This window comes from Propithecus coquereli, unplaced genomic scaffold (genome assembly GCF_000956105.1).
Source record: "Propithecus coquereli isolate 6110/MARCELLA unplaced genomic scaffold, Pcoq_1.0 Scaffold138, whole genome shotgun sequence".
NCBI classification, from domain to species: domain Eukaryota; kingdom Metazoa; phylum Chordata; class Mammalia; order Primates; family Indriidae; genus Propithecus; species Propithecus coquereli.
This window is the reverse complement of record NW_012138080.1, coordinates 6137720-6152656: the sequence shown is the minus strand read 5'-3', so window position 1 is coordinate 6152656 and position 14937 is coordinate 6137720.

Genomic DNA, 14937 nt, shown 5'->3' with positions numbered 1-14937 from the left:
TCTTTAAAGTAAAACCATAGGTTATAATGGGTGAGCATAAGGTAATAACCCAGGGATTCCCTCGGTAGCAGTGCCTACAGCTGGGCCCGAACTGAGCGCGTATCCTGATGAAAACAATCCATGAGGATTTTACAGAAAATTGAACTCAGTACAGTCAATTCAGTTCAGAGGCTTTGGGGCCTGTGGACTTGAATCACAGAGCAGTATCCTGTCACTCTCATCACTTGTGGAGATTTTACAGATAGGTCCAGGGAACGACTGTGTCAATGTTTGTGGGTGAGACAAAAGCATTCAGCACTGCATTGACCCAAGAGTTCTCATGGCTCTAGGGGTAGCACCCACCCCCAGAATGTTCAGGTGTATTGTGTTGTGATTTCTTTTAAACACAATACAATTTTGTTGTAATTACGCATGATGCTTAATTCAGATACTCTCAGGCATATGAAGAAAAGAGAGGAAAGGGTGAAGGACAGACCTCAGTCACCTGGCAGCGTTCCATAAAACCGGGCAGATTCATGGAATACTGCACTGTGGAGGTGCTAGATACACTTTTTGCACTCTGTTTGAGGATGAGAGTATATTTCTCTTAGACATTCTGCCTGGATATTTTACTAGGATCAGGATTTTTTAAGAGGCTGTGCCACCCTAACTCCAAACCCAAATTAAAATTACAGCAGGCAAAATTAAAGAATGTCATATGCTACTTTAATTCTGTGCTGCTGTACTTCAGTGGCTTCTCATTTGAGAGTGCATAATTATTTTTAAATTATTATATATCATTTCACAGTTAAATTAATAAATTAATATCAGCTGGAACTTCCAGGGAGATAGGAATTCTAAATGTAAACTAGATACCAATCCCTATTTATGATCCTTTTGGACAGTTTTGTTTTCTGAACCCTCAGATTAACTATTTCCCATATAACCATCCTAAGGTACTGGAAAATATTTAAATGAAAGAGATCAGCACTGTTTTTTATGGCGTGTTTGCAAGAGACATAGTTTGTCTATGTCAGAAACCAAGCTAGTATTCCGTAGGGATATATTTTTCAAAGAACACCTCAAAATATTTCTTTAAGGAAATATAATTCACCCGACCTCTTTCCTCTTAATTACACACAGGTGTGTGTGTGTGCACACGTGTGCATGTGTGTTCTCTATACCTTATTTCAGTAACGAAAAGAAGTTCTTAAGGGGGTTTCTGCCTTATACACTATGAGTCAAAATGACTTGAAAAGTCCCTGGATATACTGTGATCAACTGCTCTACTTTGGTTTTGACAGCTTTATTGATTCTAAGCCATCAGGCTCCTGATCATCTTCTTACTAAAGAGAAACAGTTGTTTTGTTTACATATGTTGTCAGTATGATAATTATCTAAATTTGTTTCCACCAACCCTGTTTGATCTCTGTAGTGTCAGCTGATAAAATCCATCTGTTTTATGGGGGTCAAACATCTTTCAGATCCCAGGTTAGAGGTCATTTCCTTGGCGGAAATCAGGAGACTTTAAAGAGGTTGTGGAGCCTGGATTTCCTCACAGAAATCAGCCACTCGGGATGATATTAAAACCTTCAGTTCTTCTAATTCCCACCAGCTGTGTGATTATTTGATTGGTGTCTGTCTATTCCATGAGACTATAAATTCCTTGAGGGTAGAGCCTCAGTCAGTTTTGCTCACCATTATATTCTCAGTGCCTAGAACAAAGAAGACACTCAATAAATATTTGTAGAATTAATGAATGAATGTAAAAATATATATAAATGTGTGCATGAATAAATGAGTGAGTTAAAGATATTTCTCAAAGAGGCTTTATCAGTAACACCTTAGAATTGCACTGTTCAATACAGTAGCCACTACCCATATGTAGCTATTTAAATTTAACCTTAAATGAATTAAAATGGATAAAATTAAAAATCCATTTCCTCAATTGCATTAGTCACATTTCGAATGCTCAAAGGTCACCCATGGCTAGTGGCTACCATATGTGATGGTGCAGATTATAGAGCATTTCCATCATTGTAGAAAGTTCTATTAGACAGCACAGCTTGAATAATTCTAAAATTCTGAACCAAGTAGAGTATCGTTTTTCTAAGATCAATCGGATCATTATTATTGCTGCCATTGTTAAAGTTAACCGCGCAACTTAAACCCCTTTCCTGCAAAACTATTCTTCCTCAATGATTAATCCAAATATTTCACCTGTTTTTCTTTCAAAATGTACAACAAATCATTTGGCTACTTTGATTTGTAAGAATCCAAGGACCTAGATATATACTTCTATATACTTTACTGAGCACTGAGAAGAATCCTTGAAATTGGGAATATGCACTTTTCTAATAGTGCATATTTTACATAGGCCAGGTCTCTGTGCACTACGCCTTGGATAAAAATGGAAAAGATATAATGTGCTCTAGAAGTCATCATTAGTGCATGAGGAATTGGGATTTGTATTAATTTACTTAATTATGTTAAATCATGATTGCAAACATTCTGAAACTGTAATTATGTCTTAAACTGGTATAGCCTTCCAAATGAATAATGTTCAATGTGTGAGTGAGATTCTTTTATTTCAACAATTAAGCATTTTTTAAAATTGAAGACTAATTACAGTCATCTTATTCTACAAACAATAAACAAATATTTTGTTTGTGAGGTTAGAAAGTTGCCAGGGCTTAGGAGAACAAAATTATAACATTTATACTTAATTAAAAGTAATCATTTGATTTAAACACTCATACAAGCGAAAACATCTTTAGTGATGTAAGTGTTAGAAAGAGAATAAGAGAATGGTAAAGATGATAGGAAGGAATGGGGCGGATGCCCAGATTCAGGTATACAAACCAGGAGACAGAGCACACCAGGAGAAATTTGCAATTGCAAATCCCTACCAGGCTCCTCTTATAAAGAGAAAGGCTCTATGTCTCCTTTTAGCAAGTCAGACTCTATAATCACATTTATCTCCATATCTACATAAAAAAGGAAGATTGTATTCAGTGAATCTATGGTTACCTTAAATGTACCCATATGTTTTAAATTTTGTACCACAAATTTTTGTCAACCTCAATCATAACATACCAAATTCATCTTCTGAACCAAATCATTTTATCACACTATCATTTAAATTTCCCAGGTTTTGGTAATAGTTAACAAAAAGCAATAAATGCCAGCACTACTTTTGACAGGTAACCACCTCAATGAGAAAAAGGCTTCTGAACATAGCTAAAACATTATCATTTATCATATTCTAGTACCTTCAAGTTTTCATATCACATGTGTTCCAAACTATAGGAAATCAAATATTTCCCTAATAGCATACTTAAAAACTCCAAGCCCTACAAATTAAGAAGAACACAATTAACCCTCTTTCAGGTGCCTTTGGAGGGATGACACTTGTTCCTACTTATGAGCAAATCTTAAATTTTCTCCTTCACTCTTTCAGTGCTTAGTCAGCCATTGTGTCTCAGGATTTTTTGTTTACAAAATGCATGTCACATTTGACAAAGGTGAAATTGTATGGTTCCACCACTTGGCTTTTGGAGCAATTCAGGTCTTGCCTCTTAGAAGGTAAACTAAGGGTTGTCAGAATGTCACACAGCAATTTTATCCATAAAGAACTTCGAGGAATGGGCTGGGCGGGGAGGGGTCAGATGAGCAGAAAAGAGGAGAATTGGCAAGGTTCATGCCCCTTGTCTCTGTTGATTTCCATGTGGAAATCCAGAACCAGCCAACCTCTTTGAAATCTGTCCTCCTAGAGATCATTACTTTGAGGAGCTGGAAGCTCGAATGCCTTCTAGATTGAGGCATGTAACATCAATGAGTGAAGAAAGGCTGGGAAAGATAGGAGAGATGATTGGAAACTGTGATAAGCCCCATCTGAAAACACTCATATATTTTTTAAGAAGTGTTTAAAAGACTGCACAAGCCCACTGAGTACAATCTGTAGAGTTACAAATTTAGAGTTTCTGCTTTAGGAGACAGCTTGAGTTTAGGGCAGAGGTGAGAGAGTTCCTCGCTGGAACAGCTTAAGGAACTTTTTGTTCCAGTAAAAATCACAAGGCCATGCTTTAAAAGGGACCAGGTAGTCCATCTGGAACAAGTTCTTCACGTTTTAGGTTGTAAAATTATACCTAATTATGAGCTAGCTTTAACCTTTCTTCAACTTTTCTCCAGCTCCCTTCCCAAATACCTCAATTTTCTGTTGGCTTGATTAAGGCTACTTTGTGTAACATGCCTGGTACCAAGTTCTTTCTGACCACTGCTATTATCGCAAACCATAAAGGACAGATTTATAACGTGCCCAAATTTTGTGTGAAACAATAACAACAAAAAAGGACCTCTGAGATCCATTGTAAGTTTTGAAGGTGCTGTATTTCTGAAGATAATCTTCCTACAGGTGGTATTCCCACTCTTAATGGAAACAGCAATATTTAAAATGGTCCGGCTTTCGTTACTCTGGTGTAAACTGGTAAATCCTGTGCAATTTGTGGCAAGTTAATAATCTCTTCAATTTCTTCATCTTTTAATGTGAATAATGATTGTCATAAGGTTGTTATAAGCATCATGCATGTTGATGCATATAAAAGTACAGTGTATGTCACCTAGTAAATATCTATTTTATTGTTATACTTCCTATTGTCATCTACTAATTATCCTGAACATTCATGATACAATGGCAATGACATTGAGAAACTTGGTAATGGTGCTTACGTAGAAGAGTATACATGAGAGGAAATGGATTGAAAGCAAGCGGAAATGACAATTAACATTTATTGGGTGCTTACTATGTGTCAGATTTTGTGATAAGTGCTTTCTTTACATGTAGTAAATCTCATTTACTTTTCACAACATCCCCATGAGCTATGAACTCCTAATAACTGCATTTTGAAAATGACTCTCACATGGCAATTAGTACTCCCTCAACCTAGTTAGGTTAGACCTAGGTTCTGCAGAATCCTCTTCACTGTATGAGTCTGGGTTCGATTTGGCCAAAAGTAGAATCTGCATGAGATTTAGAAGACAGAAGCAAAGCAGCAGCCATTACTCTCGGAAGATCATCATGGTTCGATAGAACAATGTGTAGATGTAAATGTGCCAGCAGGTTCCATACGTCTGCTCTCCTCCACTTCACATCCTGCTCCTTTTGGGGGGCCTCTGGCCCTGTTGATTAATTATAGTGTCACCTGATGCTTGAATAGGAACTTTCTGAGGCCACAGCTCCCCATAGCTTTCTCCACCAGCTCCCTATCTGCAGTCCCATTTTGGCAGCTAGACATGCCTGCCTTCTCAGATGGACTGATGGGTGGCCCCTCTGACCTTCCAAATCCCCCTTCAGACCTTCACTTCCCCAGTGCTTCCCACAGTTCTGTTTCCCTGGCCAAACCCTGACTGATACGTGGTGAGATGAGGTAGCTTACCCAAGGTCATTCAGGTAGTGATGGTGGAACCTGCATTGGAAATCTTAATTGGCGTCTACAGCCCATGCTCTTGACAACCACTTGGCAGCATTGCCTCGAAGAGAAAGATAGGAAGGAGACAGGGAAGAAAGAAAAGAGTTAAAGCTTGAAGATTATTAATAAAGAGGGAGGAAACAGAAGACAAAAAAGGCAAGGAAGAGGGTGAAGGCGGCAGGCAGGACTAGAGAAAAGCAATGGGGAGGAAGGAGAAGAGGGAAGAGGAATAAGAGACAAAGGGGTGAGGATAGCTCACTCTCAGCTCTGCTTGCTCTGCCATTGCTAAAACGTACAAAGGGGGGATATTAAGCATGGCTAATATGCCAGAGGGACAGAGAGTTCTAGTGCTCAATTGCTGAGGAAGAAAATGCCCTTCTGGTTTTACTCTTCTGTAAGAAACTGAATCTAGATTTTCATAAAAGTTCTTGGTTGTTTGTTTAACAGAGGACCTAATAATTTCTCTAATGATGAACTCTTTTTTTTTTTAGCCATTGTTAATCTACTTTTCACAACCTTGCATAACTCAGTGGTAAATATTGACTTGCAAAGCAACAATCTTTACTATAGATTTTATCCGTGAGTTGAGAAATCAAATATTTTTATGCAATAGAACAATGACTAATACTTTATTTACAGATCATCATGTTCAACTAGGGTGATTATTAATTTAACTATGTGATATTCAAGATGAGGGACGTGGCAGATTTTGCACATAATTCCAAAATAGAAGTGTGAAATATCATTTTCCCATGCGACTATTTGGTTTACCCTAGATATTTACTATGTATAATATTACAGCTGCCAAGGAGACATAGAAATTAAAAACAAGTTAAAAATCTCGTTGAGTTTTATTTTCTACTTTGAGGTAGCTAAGACTTTAAAAATATTCTTGCTAGGGTACAGAAAGTACTCTTCAAATATCCCGATGTGCATGGAGGGGAGGGGACATTATGCTTGACTTTAAGGACGAATCATTTCACCCCCACCGTCATCTTGCATGACTGCCCATGCACTGCTCCTGACTTGCATTTTAAGCATTGGTCAGTATGCTTTTGCCAAGAGTGTGCCTGCAGAACGGGCTTTATGAGAGGACATGATAGAAGATGTGATCTTCTTGCCCCAAACCATCCTTTCTCTGCTTAAGGCCCTGTCTCTCCTCAAGGCCCTGTCTATCCCCAAAGCTTCATGATGTCAGAGTCCCTAATCAAGGGGTCAGGCTATAAAGGAATAAGGGGACATAAAACTTGCTTTTACAACCAATTGCCCTCTTTCTGTCCCAAGATGGGGTTGGAAAGGACAGGCTTGACTCAATATATTATTTCAAATGCAATTATTTTAAAAGACTAACTCCCAGGAAGTTAGTCTTTCCAGGGAATAATCTGTAATTGTTATGTGAATGCATTACTCCTCACCATAGCAGTGGGTCTGGGTATTTTAGGGGCCTTAAGATTATTCCCTAAGGAAATGTTCTACCCTTTGTTGGAACCAGACTTCTTACTGTGGTTCAAGCCTTCACCACCAGCTGAGATCTTGGTTTTTGTGAGAAGCTGGATTTCAGGAGTGTACCTTCAGGACAAGAAGTGGCCCCAGTCACAAATGGACATTATTCATGCATTTTCATCTGGACCATCAGCTTATTCACTGAGCTCCTCTCCTTTGTCTTCTTGTCAAATCCCTGATAGTTTTGACCTGAGATTTGCCCACACACTGTGGTTGTTCCCTTTGCCCTGGAGTAGTCAAGATTCTTGGATGCAAACAACTGAAATAGACTTTGTCTTAAGCAGATAAGGAATTTATTGGCAGACTGATAGGTACCTCCTAGAATTGATGGAATGCCTGAAGAACTAGGCTCAGGAAATGAGCCAGAACCAGGAGAGATCCAGAGATCAGAACAGCCATATCTACATGTCTAGTTAGGGTACACTAGGCTGCTATCTCCCCTATGTGCACGGGACATGGAAATGACACTGGGAGCCCCTTGGACACTGCTGTCATTGGACACTGGATGCTGCTACCATTGTCACTTCTACCAAAATGAATTATTTTTTGGACTTGCTTCTCCAGTCTAGAGTCCTTATTGGCCTGGATCACACAGCATGCCCTTATTGCTAGGAATATGGAAACTAAGTCACTGGATTTGTGCCTTAGTGATGGCAAGTGAGCTGTACATCTACCAATTAAGGGAATTTCCCAAAACAGAAAGGGGTTCACACATTGTACACTAAAAACAAAACTATTATATACCTCTAATAAGACATGAAATCTCCTTTTTTGGCCCAATGTCTAATCCTAGAGGACTGCAGATTCCAATTTCATAGTATGGGCCAGGTTTTGGCATCCCGTTCTCCATGAAGCTCCAACCTGTGCCCATCCTGGTTTTCAGAGCTTACCACTCTAGCTAGGCATTTGTTGCTTGTAATGACTTTGTCCCAGTAGCTACCCCAAGTTAAGATAATTTTAATAACTGTTTTCTTGTTTAATATGATCAAGTCAAATTCTGAGCCTAATATAAACTTAATTTATATTGGGGCATTTGAGTATTTTGTACAATTATCCAAGGGCCGAGAAATAATTTTGTTTTGTGTTCTAGTATTAAAATAATAATAACATTTATTAAAGGCCTACTGTGTATAGGTATATATGTTTGTTACCATAATCCCATAAGTATTATTATCATTCATTTTTACAAAGGAGGAAACTGAGGCTCAGTGAGGTTAAGTGACTTGCCTACAAAACTAGTAAAGCCAAATTTTAAATTTATTCTGATTCCTCAGTCTATACCTTCCCCACTGTGCCATGCTCTCTCACCAGAAAAACTGAGAGTTCTATAGATACATTTATTCCATATGCAGGTAGAGCTAAAATTATGCCAGCCAATTTTGTTTCAGATTTTAGATCTGTGCTTATTGTTTCGTGCCTGACGATTTACTTTCTATACTTGCCTGACAGAGAAGGTAACAGATGTACAGTGTGAGCAGAAGAAAAACAAAATGTGTCCTGATGCCAAAGTCAAAATTAACAGGAGGGAAAAGTTGAAGATGGCAATTTTCTTTGCAATAGAGTTTATTTTAAATCACTTTTGCTTCTACAACATTTTACAAATCATTGAAGATATTGGGGATCTACCTTTTTTTTAAATTTTTTCTTTAATGGAAGGGTTTTCAAATTTTTGAAAAGCAGATAGTTTAATGTTTCTTACTTATTTGCTTCCATGTCTTTCTTTCCCTATTTGACTATGTGATACATGGAGACCACCATGTCATACCCATCTTGTTATACCCAGTACCTGGCAAAAAGTAGGGACTTGAACTTTAATTATTCAGTGAAGGAATGAATGAAGGAAGGAATATCAAGCAAATTATTATCTATTCAACAACAGTAAGAAGGAGGTTGGGCATGTCAAGCTAAGATCTTTTCTCTCCCAACCAGAGAGTTCTTTCTACTCCTCTATCAATCCCCTTAATAGGACAGGAGTCTCTTTCCCCAAGTCTAGCAGGCACTTAAAAGGAGGAAGATTCAAATTCAGCTAACACCCACTGAGCACCTCCTATGTGTCAGGAGCTTTCATGTATAATATCTTATGTAAAATACCTAACAACTTCATAGCTATTATTATCTCCACTTTTCAGATGAGAATACTTAGGCTCAAAGAGATTAAGTGTTTCACCCAAGGTTGCACAGCTAATAAGGGGCAGGATTAAAGTCAAACCTGGTCTCAATTAAAGCTCAGGGCTCATTCTACTCCTTCATTGCTCCTTCCACAGAGTGCACCAACCCATAGACTATCACGCATCACTTAACGATGGGAATACTTCTGAGAAATACATCATTAGGCAATTTTGTCATTATATGAACATGATACAGTGCACTTACACAAACCTAGATGGTGTAGCCTACTGCACACCTAGACTCTACTGTATAGCCTATTACTCCTAGGCTACACACCTGTACAGAATGTCACTGTACTGAATACTGTAAGCAATTGTAATGCAATGGTAAGTATTTGTGTATCTAAACATATCTAAGCATAGAAAAGTATAGTAAAAATGTAATCTTATAATATTATATACACCACCAAAAACCCAGTTCATTGATGACCAAAACATTGCTACACAGTGTACAACTGTACCATACATATTTCAGTAGAATTTTTGGTACACTTTTTTCACAGCTTAATATCCCTGAAATAAGGATGAGTTTTATAAATGTTAGCATCTTAAATTACATGAAATATGGTAATGGTTTCTCAAAAAATATTAAATCTACCATCTCTATCCTATATCATTATTTCTGACCAAGAGATAGTGTTGGAGACCTCCATTCTGTTTTTAGTGTCAAAAGGAAGCTGGAACAATTTGTGATAATTTATTTTTATTTCTTTTTTTTTCACTATACCTGTAAGTATACATTAACCATGATAATTTAAAGAACAGTAGGATGACATCTCTGATTAAAAAAATTTCTGCGTTGTTTTTGTCAGATAACTACTAGAAATCTGAAGCTTACAGTAGTTTAATTGGTTTATTTACTTTTAACCCCTAACTGAGATCACTTTGGAGGAAATGGGGGTTTCGACTGGGAGTTAGGTGGAGAGCAATTAGGGAGTTGAAGCCATTTGAGAGGGCAGTGGGGTACTTTGGGAAAGATAAAAAGGTGTCTTAGGGAAAGGCTAAACAAGAAAGGCCTGAGTTAAAGGAGTTTAAAATGAAAGTAATCATTTTAAGAAGGAGGTAAATAAATATACCCAATACAGACTGCCATATACTAAAAAGATTATTCATAAGAGACTTGGCCAGTAGGATGGTGATGTTAAGAGCAAAGGGAAGCTCTCATTTCACATTTATAAGTAAGTTAACCAAATGCCTAAGGTGAAGAGAAATAGTCCATAATTTATATTTTAACATCAAAACAATTTTTAACAATTTTTAAGGCACTGATTATTACACTTACGTGAAGCAACTATCGTCTTTTGTACATATTGTTAAGCAAAAACATTCTCGAAGTTGACTCTAGTTCGTGATCAAAAAGTATTTAAAAGGCCAGAAGTCTCCTGGATTTGACCCTGGGTCACTGGGTACAGTTTTTCTGTCTCATCTAGGAAGACTTGTCAGCTCAACAAAAATTTTGTCCCAACCTAAAAGCCACCAGTCAATTTCCAGGTCAATACCAAGACATTTGTACAACCAGTTAAATGCCCAGTGGGCGCAGCAATGACATAATAGCCTCTTCAGGAATACTGACCTGAAGAGTCTGTATTCCAGTTTGAGGAACAGGCCAAAATGATGCCTACCATATTGACAGCCCCTATCTAACAGGACTCCAACTGCACCTCCTGCCAGGAGGAAGAGGCCCCAAGCTTTTCCTTAAGCATGAGTGGCCATGTTTTGTATCTTGTGATCCAATCCCATGGTTTTTGCTAATTGGACCAGGGGAGGGTTCAATTAGCAACTGGACTGAAAGAAAGTCCATTTTAGGCTCCCCAGTAGCCTATGAAGTAGTCTGTTTCAAGAGTACTTTCTGATGGGTATCCAAATCAGACTCCTATCCAAATCAGGAGCTTCTATCTCCTTTGCAAGATTAACAACATAGAGATGTAGAAATACAACTGGCAATTGAAAGTGGGAGCAGAAGCAGACAGACACAGAAAGAAGCAGATTTAGAGGGAGAAGCTGTTCCTTTGGTGGTGGAACAGTAGAGATTGACAACAAGGATCCTAAACAACCTTCCAGTTCTATTTTCTGAGAAAGCTGGCTATGGTTTCTGTTTTTCCTGAGATGTGTTATTTATTCATATTATCCTGAGCCCCAGTGAATCAGTTAGGAATGGCTAAGTTTTACAGTGGTGATAAGTAACATGAATATTTCAGAGTTTAACACAAAAAAAGGACATTTCATTTTTGCAGAATCTGCTCCAGGTCTGGGAGACTGTCCAGGGCATATGCCCTTCAATATTGCAGACTGTTTCTAGCTGAGAACTGATCACTGGCTCTTAAATACTTCTTCCTACATGTGATAGGATAGGATATTATTTCTACTCCCAGCCAATTGGCCAAAGCTTTTCACATGATTCACCCAATTGCAAGGGAGCTAAGAAATGTGATTTTCCAAGTACTAAGAAGAAGAAAACTGGAGATATGAGTGAATCAGGTACCCAAATGTGGGATACCTTGCTAACATCCCTTTAACCTTTCACTGGTGCCTTATGTTACGCCTCTTATGCATCACTGAAACCCATCAGGTAGTTTTACATTCATGGCATTTACTCACCTTTGATTCACTCTCAGACACACCTAGCCACACCTCTTGCCACCAGCAAATTTGATGCCTCATGATAAATAAAACTTGTAGCAAGCAGGGACTTGCATTGTTGAGTAGATGCTTTCAGCTACCCTTTTTTCTTTCTAAAATAAGAATAGTTAGTAGTGGAGAATGATGGATTTCTGCAATGTGGGGAGAAAAAAGATAATGAGAGCTAATGATATCATCTCAGTAGGACCAAACTACTATAATTTATTTCTTTGCAAGTTATTATAAGAGGGTAAATTCAATCTAAAAAGAAAAAAAAGGAGGGAGGGAAACTAAATTTACCGAGTATCTACTATGTGCCATCACTTTATACAGACATTATTTTATTTATTTACCATCAAACAGTATCTATGGACTAGATAGCACTGTTTTCCAGTTGATTAAACTGAAACATGAAGAGGTTATATGATTTGCCCAAAATCACACAACTAGTACCTGGTGCTATGAAAATTCAACCCAAGCTTCTAAATCCAGACCTCCACATCCATGCTCCTCATAATTTCATGAAGCATGAAAACCAGCAAACCTAAAATACATCCTAGGAGAGACAATCCAGATTTTCTGGGGCTATTCCAAAAAGAAATGGGCTTAGGAAGGACTAAACTGATTTTAGGAAAGTCCTCAAGGCTTTTGAAGATGGCAATCTCTCATGCATTCATTGATGCATTCACTTATTTAAAAAGATTTAATGAGTCAGGATAAAAAGGAAATAAAGATAGAGACAAGATTGAAACCCCTGTTCTCAGGTTTGCTCACTGTATGTAGTAACAGACCCATGAGTAAACAGAAAATTATGATATAGTGGGATAAGAGCTGTGATAGGAGTAAGCAAGTGGTATGGAAGGTCCTAACCCAGTGTTGCTATTCAGTTCCCTGGGAAACAGACTCAGAGGGAAATTTGTGTGCAGGAGGCTTGCTTTCAGAATCAGCACCTATAGGATGAAGTGACAAAAGCTGAATTGGGCACAAGGAGAAGTTGGGTTGTGATACAGTTGCAATAAAGCCCTCAGCCTTTCCATGGGGAATTACGTAGCTAAGATGGCCTGCAGAGTTGTCCCAACTGAGGCAATGGGACCAGGTTTCCATACTTCAGTATCAACTAGTCATTGTTTACAGGTTGCCTCTAGGGAGGAAATCGTGATCTTAAGCAAGCATGACCTTAAGTTCTCTTCAACCAAAGTTGATCTCCAGAATGAAATGTAGCGAAGATGTATCAGTTACCAACACTCTCAACAATTAGGAGAATGAATGCTTCAGTCCTGACCCAAGCAGCACACCATAGCATCCACACTCAACTTCAAGAAAGATTTCCCAGGTACGATGGCCCTGGAGCTAACGGACCAGCAGGTGTCATCTAGGAGAATGGCACAAAAACATGGTGGGCCCGAAGAGAGTGTGTTCAAGGAGGTTTATTGCACACGTAGGAATGAATAATGCACAAAGGAAAGCAGCAAGTGCTGACGTTGAAGAGGTGAGGAGAGGCCACAACAGGGCACACTATGCTGAGGAGTTTGGACTCTTCCCTGAAGGCAATAAGACATTCAAAAATTGTATTCAGAGAGTGACATAATCGGATTTATTTTGTAGAAAGATCATTCTGGCAACCAGTAGAGAATATGTTAGATGGGGATGAAAATGAAGGAAGAGAAGTAAACACATTAGGACACTGAGGATAGGCCACATTAAAAGTGAAAGATGGCATTGTCCCTTGAGGTCTGGAACATGTGGACCAATTAAAAGTTGAAGGAGAACAAGGAAAGGACATTAAAAGATTGATCTTTTGTGAGAAGATGTCAAGCAAGTGGAGATAAGGTCCCATTTCAAGATTTTCTTTAATAAGCAAGAAATAGGTATATCCTGTTGCTACACTGTTACTGCTAAAATGCTTCCTTTCTTTAAAGAAAACAGGACATCATATTCTTTTAATGAGTCTAATATCTGAGCTTCATTTAGGTGTGCAAAGTACCATTCTAGGCCAATTATTCAATTGTTGCTTTGACAAGGCCTGTCATATTGATTTAATATTTTAAAAATTTCTTAAATATAACATAGTAAATATTTTTAAAAGGAGAAATATATTCTCTTACAGAGTTGAAATGCTGTCCTAGTAATAGATGATAGACTTTTTCTGCTTACATATTAATCAGTATATATATATGTGCTATGTGAAGACCCAAGTTGGAAAGAAAGAACTTTTAGAGTAGTTCTAGCACAATAAAGCTTCATAAATAGATTTCTCCATGGTGTTATAAACCCAGACTTCATATTTCATAAAACTTCTGAAGCCAGTCAAAAAGCCTGTTCAAAAACAACTTCTCTTCATTCATTAAATGCTCTAAGTTTTTAATGAGCATGGAACCCATCTTTGGAAACTCCAATATTATATTTGGCATCAATATAAAAATAAGATTTTCCTAAAAATGTCAGACCGTTACCCTCTATGATGTCCAAACATTTTGAAACAAAAGTGAAAGCGAATGGTTTAACATGGTTTCAAAATGGAATATTAAAATTTAATCTGTCTTGAGAAATCTAGAAAAAGTAGTTGTAGCTATATATTCTCCATCTGCCATATAAATACCTAGGAAGAAAACAATGTTTTCCTTTTTCTTGTACTCTTTCCTTTCTTTCTTTCTGTTTTTGTTTTTGTTTTTTTTGTTTTTTGTTTTTTTTTTCCCTGAGACAGGGTCTCACTGTCACCCGGGCTGGAGTACAATGGCACAATCATAGCTCACCGCATTGTAGAACTCCTGGGCTCAAGTGATCAGCCCACCTCAGCCTCCCAAGTAGCTAGGACTATAGGCACGTGCCACCACAGTTGGCTAATTTTTAAAATTTTTTATGGAGATGGGGTCTCGCTATGCTGCCTAGGCTGGTCTCAAACTCCTGGTCTCAAGTGATCTTTCTCTTGTACTTTAAACTACATCCTTTGATTTAAAAAAAAAAAAAAATCCCCACAATTAGAAAATGGGCTTGACCAAAACTAAACCGTATACCTAATTATGTTTTCGTCATTGACATAAAATACGACTTTCCGGTGTACATATATACAGGTCTAAAGTAGTTATCTCCTACACGAAGTTTTTTTGCAACACAATTAAAATGTCAAAACTTTTCAGTATCAAATGGTATTTTTTGTTTGTTTGGATGTTGTCTATGATCATTAACCAGTTAAAAAAAAT